We start from the raw sequence: 8,978 nt of genomic DNA on the forward strand, positions 1-8,978 counted from the left end.
ATTTTTTTCTATGATGATAAACTATACACAATTGGCCATCGTAACCATTTTTAAGTGTGCAATTCAGTAGCACCAGGAGGCACGTTCTGCCTCCTACGCCGCTCTCTGACCCAGAACTACTTCTTCATCTAAATCTAACCTTTGGGCCCGTGAGACACTGGCTCCCCCCTGCCCCCTCCTCCCAGGTCACTACTATTCTATTTTCTGTCTCTGTGGATTTGACTATTCTAGGTATTCTTCCTATAAGTGGATTCATATAGTATTTGTCTTTTTTGTAACTGACTTATTTCACTTAGCATAATGTATTCAGGGTTCATCTGTGTTGACCCATGTGTCAGAATTTTTTTTTTCCTGTTTTGAGGCAGAAAAATAGTCCACTGTATGTCTACACCGCATTTTGTTTATACCTTTACGTGTCCGTGGGTGGCTTCCACCCTTTGGCTATTATGAGCAATGCTGCTATGAACATTGGCTTATAAGCGTCTGTCTGAGTCACTGTTTTCAGTCCTTTGGAGGTTTATACCCAGAAGTGGAATTGCAGGGTCAGATGGTAATTCTGTTTAACTTTCTGTATAACTGCCAAGCCGTTTTTCTCAGTAGCTGCATCATTTTACATTCTCACTAGTGAAGCCAAAGTATTTTTCTGTACATCTTCACCAACACTTTAGAGGATTTTTTTTTTTTTTTATGCCTACAGCACCTGGTCTTCCTAGGTGGTCTCCCATCCAAGTACTAACCAGGCCCGACCCTGCTTAGCTTCCGAGATCAGATGAAACTGGACGTGTTCGGGGGGCATGGCCGTAGGCTTGAGAGAATTTTTTATTTCCTGTACCGGCCTGAATATCTACAGGATCTGCCCTGGGTTTCCTTCAAGGGCACGGAAGAGCAAGCCGAGAGAGCCAGTGTGAAGAGTTGAGGGGAGTGAGGACAGCTGCCTCCTGCCTTCACTGTATACTCCATAGGGGCCAGTTTGTACAACAAACTGGGGGCAGTCAGATGGCAGTGACTTTTAGGAGGTGGCCGAGGCTGGTCTGATTTCCTCAGTCAACAATATCCTAAGGCAGGAGGCCTTCCTTCTTAAGAACTCAGAGCCAGGAAGGCCTAGAGCTGTGGGTCATAGCCTACCTCTCTACCTTCCATGCCTATGGACTGGCAAAGCGAGTAAAGCCAAGGTCTGCAAATGAGTTCTTCATTTTGTACAGATTTGTCCTTTCCATTCTCAAAAATCAGGAGGGAAATATTTAGAAAGATTAGCAGAGATAGACTCACAAATCAGAGATCATCAACCCTCTTTGTGTTAATTTTTAACTCCCTTTTACATAGTGTGGCTAGTTCAGACTTCAGAACGGAGGCTACTAAAATCTGCAGCTTAAATTTTCATCACTTCGTCCCCTCTCATGGTCCAGCTTTGTCTTCCTTGGAGCTTCCTGTCAAATACACGATGCTACATGGCTGTCATTTCCTATTTCTTCAGCTTTCTCAATGGTGACATTCATTCTAAGTTAGCCCTTTTTATGAACTTACTAATTTGTTCATAAAAGGTGTTCATAAACCTCTGTGGCCATAGCTCACAGTTAAGCAATTCAAGATATTTCGATAAAATGAGCATTTTCTGGCTGATAATGACGGAATGAAGTAGCTCCAAGCCTAAGGTGAAGGCAAGGCACCTCTATGCAGCATTAACCGGCAACATTATTTGATAATCCTTAGTGGTCATCCTTAGCACTTCACGAGCATTCATTAGACCCTGTGACACTGTTGTCAGGCAGACATTGTTCTTTCTCCTACAGATGAGGAAACTTTCTTTAAAAGACTAAGGAGCAAACTGCTGAGAGAGTGTCCGCTTAAGCCTTTGACTCTTCTGGCCATATAGTGGGGAAAAATGGGGACAAAAACATCGTTTCTCCTTCTGCATCTTCCTTTCCCTCCTTTAAAAGACTGCTTGGAATTTCAAGGACATTTTGGAAACCACGTTATTTTTATTTTATTTATTTTTTCTTTTTTGTCCAGGTCTATGAAGAATTTAGAAATCAAGGGAAATCTATCGCTGTAATTAAAATGTGAAAACTAAAGTTATTTGTAGCAGAAAAGCATCCCATTAACATGATTTCCTTGTGGTGGATTGTCAAGTTCAAAGCAGGAATGTGTGTTGCCATGGGCACCAGATTCTGCTTGCTCGGCTGGGCTGGTTCATTCTACTTGGCTGCTGATGAAGGAGAGGAGCGATTCAGCCAGGAATCACTGAGCATTGTTAGAAGAGATTTGTAATTTCTATGTAATGCTTTCTCTTTATAGGTCTATATAGATAAGAGCTGCCAACTGTTTACAGTCGCATTAAGGACAGAGTTTTCTGAATCTTTCAGGCGTACAACCTGGGAGGGGCTCAGGGGCGTGCCTTTTCTTCCTTCTCACACATCTCATCCATAACAGGCTGTATAATAAATATTTGTCAGAAAGATGGGGAATAGATGAAAGGCTGACTCATTATCATGCACCAGCTGCCTGAGATAAACTTAGGGCTCATGGGCCAGGAAGGTTGGAAAAAGAAGTTGAGACGCAGAAGAAAGGGAAGGGGGAAGGGAAGGATGTCAGGAGAGAGAAGCAAGCAGACATTCTGGAGTGGTTTGTAATCTCTCAGACACAGGGGTGTAGAACTAAAGCTGATCTGCAGTGACAGGGACAGTGACAGAGGCAGCAGCCAGAGCAAGAGTGAGTGACAGAGAGATATGCTTGCTACTTTCCCAAGACCATCGAAGTCAAATACACAAAAAGCAGTTAAATTTTATTAGCCCGATGATGTTCCCAACCTCCTTTATCTCTCTTCCTTCACTTTGCTTGTAGGATCTAACAGCAAGTGAGAAATGCAGGTGGGGGACCCTCCCTCTCTGGAGGCGCAGGAGTGGTTCCCTGGCACTGAACCAAAGAGCAAGTTTTGTTCTGTTTGTTTCAAGTCATCAGGGTCATTTTGAATTAGGCATTTTCCTTCTCTCACAAATGAAGCCTCCTGCCAATGCCTGTGAATCAATCAGGAAAGGCTCGGGCTCCTGGAATGTGGCAGCAAGCATTTTACAGTATAAAATGATGGTCAGAATAGCAGTGGAAGTGGCAATATTTCATAATGATTTTCTCGCTCCCACCCCATGTTCGGTGCTGTCTGAGCAAATTCTGGCGGTGTCTTTTGTATCTGCATGATGCCTAAGTAAGCAAAAGGCAGGAAGAAGCAAATGCCTTCCAGATCTCCATTTATCATGAACACAGATTGTGGTTTCAGCTCTCTTGCTTGATGCAAATAAGCTGACAGATGTATATCATCGGCAGCAAATCGTATGACTGTCATAGCTGTCTGCTGCTGAATTGATATCTGTATTTTTTTTCTGGGAAGGAATACAATCGTGATATAAAATTATTCAGTGGCAATGCTCCCTGAACCCTGCTCCATTTCTCCTATTCGGCCCCCAACACACACATTTCAGAGATCTAGTCTCTAGAGGATTCGATGGCTTGGCTGTCCCCAGGGTTCGGGGTATCCCTTCTCAGTTTACCTTTTGAGTTCTAGAATATTCTTTCTCTCTTTGCAGTTCCTCCTCATTTCCCTCAACCATCAATAGCCACCCATTACACCCTTTTCTCGGTTATTTTTTGACCCTGGTAGGTAACTGATCAGTATTTTCAGTTCCTCTGAGAAATTAATTCGAAGCAAGTGTTAATGGTTGATAACAACGAAGAATGTAACTTCTCAAATGTTCCCACAAAAATCCTCTAGTTTTAGTGAGAGGTGAATGAGTCTCTCCAAAAGGGCAGGGGATATATAGGGTAGGAGGCAGGAGTGCAGGGTTGGGGGAAGAAAGGTCAGAGCGAAACTGCTTAAAAATCGATTTTAAATTGCTTCCCATTTAGGTCGCTTACTGCTCTAAGCCCCCTGAATTTCCCAGCAATGTTCACTCTCTACGTGCCTTGCTCATCTGTGCTTTTGCAACCCCGCAGCACGCTGCTGTGCACTTCTGAAGGCATGCAGAGGCAGCTCTCTGACTGAAATGAATAAATGTCCATTGTCATTTGTCCCATCTTTTTAAAAAATGTGTTGGTATTAATACATATTACAAAAATGATATTTGCTTTTGCAAACTCTTTAAATACTACAGAAGAATGCGAAGAAAAAATGTCCCCTCTTCCTAAGACCATTCTTTTTAGAGAAGAACACTTAATAATAATAATGTGCTGGTTATTCTTTCAAACGTTTTTTGTTTTTTTTTTGGTAAATGCGGATCAGCATATGGTCTATAATTTATTATAAATTACGTGTGTGTGTGCGTGTTCTAGCTTTAATCAACATTTGAGGACTGATTAATTAAACTTTGACATGCCCTAAGCATTTAAGAAATGCTCGGTCACCTTTGAAAGACCAACCAGAAGTCTACTCTCTAGGAGAACTACTATAAGCGCTCCGGTGACTTACTTTTTAGCATAATGGATATTAGAAATAATTTGTCCTTCGTGAAATCATTAAGATTTAAGATGTGTGAATTGTCTAGAAGTACACAGGCACTCCCGCCGTGATGATTGGGGAGTAAGAATCTATGAAGTCCCATCCTCTAGTCTTTGCCTGGCACCCTCGGTTGAGAATTCCAGTCCATCCCGCGTTCCCATCTTTGAGCTAAGAGAAGTAAGCGTGACAGCGTCGTGCCTGCATGCTAATCGTTGTCTCTCGAGCAGAAGTCCCTCAGGGGCCTGTTTTCATTGCACCAGATACCATCACTCTTGCCTGCATGGAGCATCTATACTCATCTATCAAAAAAATACCTAATGCCCATGGTCAGATTGGGTTTTGCTGGTTCCCAGCATGTGTATAATAATAATAATAATAATAGTAATAATAATAGTACTACTACTAATAAAAACAAACAACAAATAAATAGTCTTAATGTGTATACTCATCTAAAAAACAAAAAGAAGTAAGATCCAAAGATATACACTGTTTGCTCAAAATATGTCGTGGAATTATAGGAATCTGGGGCACCGGCGGGATGCTGATGGGAGCGATTTTTTGGTAAGATGGAATTTTACGAATCTTAAATTTCCATCATATTAATGAACGTTTGTCCTGCTGATGACTTATCACTTGGGAGCAAGCTAGGCCTTTGAAAATATTTATTTATTTTAATAGTAAAATACATTAATCATGGAAAGATTGGAAAAAATGCAGAAGAAAATGAGAATCATCCCTAATGTTCCCATATGGATATAAGTGTTATTGATCGTGTGATGCGCTTCCTTCCAGTGTGTGTGTGTGTGTGTGTGTGTGTGTATAGACATCTGTACACACAAACTCACAAATAAAATCATATTACAGGTATAATTTTATACTATGCTTCTTTCATTTATTATATAGTGAGCATTTCCCTGGATCATTAAAATGACTTGAAAGCATAATTCTACATTTGTCTAATAATGGCACCATATAGACACACCAAATCATTTCCCTGTCCTTGGACATTTACATATTTAGACTTCTTTTGTTTTAACATTATGATATTACGACACATTTTAGCACCTAAAGCTTTGCCCTCATCTCTAACGCTTGGAAAACATAGTTTAAACATGACCTATATCAACCTTCTCATTCATCTGTCATCCTCGAAAAATAAACAGAAAATTCTTCAACTTCATGCTCTGTCATTTAGAAATATTTGAGAGGTTTTTATTTAAAAAATCAGAATGTTCTAAGAGCACTATTAGTATTATAAGCTATTGTTTTATGTTGCGGGGAGAAAGCCTTCTTATTCTATGTCCGATGTCTAGTTTTCGAAAGCATGGGTTTCGGATTCCAGTGTGACAGCCATCAGAGCAGCCCCCTGCTCAGGGTTCTGTTCCAGCTCCATCTTCTCCCGGTGAACTGGCTCGTCATGCCATTGCGATGCCACCTACTGAAGCACCATCCTTTCAATCACTGAATTCAGATGGCTCCTTCCTCCTTCATTCCAGTTTTCTTGAAGGAAAACAAACATTTAAAGCTTCTATGTGGCACCCAGCAGATGCCAATGGCGTCCATGGAGCGTCCTGGCCCCAAGCTCTGCAGAGCAGGAGCCGTGGTGTTTCACAGGGAAGCGGCGAGAAGTCACAGCTGTTCTCCGCCAGCCCTCGCATGGCCCTCTCATCTCATGAGTCTGTGAAGTGACAGTTTCTATGGGCTCCAACTAGATGTTAGAAATCCTTTTTAGAGTCCTCTGACCCTGGAAGCTGCTAATTAAAGTGCCACCAAGATGCTTCCACGGGCTCTGAGCTAGTTACACATTGTGTTAAAGAGCCTCCTCCTCTCCCCTCTCTACCTCTTTGTACCCCACTGTGAGTGCTAGTGGGGGTTTGGCAAATAACAACAGATGAGGACTCGTTCCTATTCTTTCAGACCTCTACAGAAATGCAAATCACTGCCTTTGGAAGGGGACATGCAGACATGTGAATTGGATGTCAGCAGGGATTACCCATGAGTCATGCTTGATGTTGTTGTAAAAAAACGAGTCAGGAGGGAAGGCTAGCATTGCCACAAGAGAATCCAACGGGGAGTGTCTCTCTTTCCTTTCGATTATCAAAAAGTACACAACACGCACACACACACTGCCACAAAAACAGGCAGTTATATAAAATATATGACAAAATCTCCACGGGAGGAAAGCTAAGCTCTTCAGAATCAAATGGTTATCACAGCGCAGAGGAGAATAAATCTGGAAGGTAGGTAGTAAGCCGAATTAACACGTGAGCGCATGCCAGAGCTGGTGTCGATGTGTGTTACTTATGCCCTTAACGGTTATTTCCAATAGGGGTCTGGCTGCCAGGGCACAGGAGGCAAGTACTGCAAAATCACAGATGTCACACATCACAAGAACAACAGGGAGTCAACATAAGCAGCAGCGTAAATCTGATCACCTCAGATACTGGAGAAAAGAAGGGAAAAGCACACAAAAAAACAGACGAGCCTGGAGCTGTCATTTATAAAACAAACGATCCCATTCAGATATATCTGTACTAATTACATATCTGCACTGAGTCCACTCAGAAAAGCCATCTTGGAATAACAGCCTATTTGGGCAATGAATTTTCCCTTCATTTTTAAAAGAACAAAGAATAGGGAAAAATGAATGACTGATAACAAAGGAAGAGAACCAGCCAGCCAGCGACATTTTTTTTTTTTTTTTTGAGAAAAGATATGAGATGTAAGAGAAAGACTGAAAAAAGCCTTGGATATAAATATTAAAAGCCTCATTGGCAATGGCAGAGATGCGCCAATGTGGCTTAGAGCACACCACAAGATGACGGTGCTGAGGGCACCCTGGCCTGAGTCGACAGTAGATAATCAAGGGGACTCAAGAGATTTGAGCAAAAAAATCCCAAACCTAACCAACCGACAAACAAAAAAACCCCAAACAAAACAAGATTCAACTGAGAAAAATGAACGCAAACACATCTGGGGAAAACAATCTTCAATAAATATACCCAGCTGCAGAAAACAAAAGAAAACAGAACATTTAAAGCCTGGGACTGGAGTGAACGCAGACAGCGAATTCTATCTGAATAGCAAGGTGTTACAGCAGCTCTGCACGGCGAGGCCCCCTTTTGGGGTTTTATGTGCAGTGTGTCTTGTTAGGAAGCGCTGACAGGAACTCCTGTCCCTCTTCTCTGACAGAATGAGCCTCTCCTTGTGTATGTGAACAAACAGCCCATGTTCACAATGCAGAGTGCATTCCGGGCTGTGCGAGCATGTACACGTGGCTGAAACGGTTCCATCGTTTCCAGTCAAACAATTTTAACAGAAATTTCATTAGAACAATCTGTGATTTTAGAGCCTAAGCGTCTCTAATAACAACAGTACTGACCGTGTGCTCTACACGGTTTAAGCACTTAGCATATTTAACTAAATTTTTAAACATAACAATCCTCCTCCCCAAATCGATGCAATTGTTCTCAACGGATGAGAAAATCAAGGTGCAGAGAGGTCAGTGAAACTTTCCAAGGTCAAATATTTAATACGATGTGATTCTGGGGTTCAAATCCAGGTGGTCTGTCTCCCAAGTTCATGACCCTTTAGCACTTACTTTAGTAAGACTTTCCGTCTGGGGTAAACAAGGAGACTCGCTTGATAATTCCCTTCGATGTGTTGGGTGTACTTCATCTTCGAATGGGACTGAGAGGGCTGATGACATGTCCCCAATCTGTACCATTCATCCTAGCATATGGCTCCCAATGTCCTCACTCCCAAATATCCAGTTCCCCTTCCAAGGTGATCAAGTGGTTGCAGGACACGGGTCAAAGGTTAAATCCTGTGGTTCCAGCACCGGTACATTCATTACTCATGCCGGAGACTGTGAAGAGTCTACATAGATCTGAGGACCCCTCACGGCTTTTGTCATTTAGTTGAGAAATTGGAACTCTAGTTAATAAAGAAGGTCATTTAAAATAACTGCAGTAGATAATTTTTGAAAATTAATCCATGCAAACATATACACGTATGTACTGTCTATGAAGCATCGGTTTCTTTGGGGGTACTCTCTGTTCCCTCCACCTCCCCCCCACCCCCAGAATCTTGAAGTCCAGACTGTCAGCCCTGTGACTGTGTGTTGAAAGGATCCATAAGATCGTGACTAATGAAGAGCATATTCCTACTGGGCTGCCCCAGAGCTATTTTTTTTTCCTTCCTGGCTCGAGTCTCCCATCCCGACTTTTTATCTGTTTGACAGAGCCCTCTGCCTCCGGAAGAGCATCTCCCAAATGCACCTGCGAAGCGTGAGTGTCTTGTAACGGATCGAGTTTCCTTCTCTGTGTTGGCAGCTATGAGCCTGGGGGTCTGAGTTCTGACCCACCCTCGATAAGTGTGTCTCTCCGTTTCATGTCATCATGTGTTAGATTCTTATCATTCGTCCAGTTGGGTAACTTACTTATTATTTTACTGTTGTGGGCTGAATTGTGTCCCCCTAAAATTCATGTGT

The 8,978-nt window shown here is 42.3% G+C and overlaps 1 pseudogene; it reads right to left on the minus strand.

Moving 5' to 3' along the window:
* Positions 1–688: 688 nt before the first annotated feature.
* Positions 689–806, minus strand: LOC120602532 (uncharacterized; annotated as a pseudogene).
* Between the last annotated feature and the right edge of the window lie 8,172 nt (positions 807–8,978).

This window comes from Pteropus medius, unplaced genomic scaffold, assembly GCF_902729225.1.
Source record: "Pteropus medius unplaced genomic scaffold, Ma_sr-lr_union100, whole genome shotgun sequence".
Classification (NCBI taxonomy): domain Eukaryota; kingdom Metazoa; phylum Chordata; class Mammalia; order Chiroptera; family Pteropodidae; genus Pteropus; species Pteropus medius.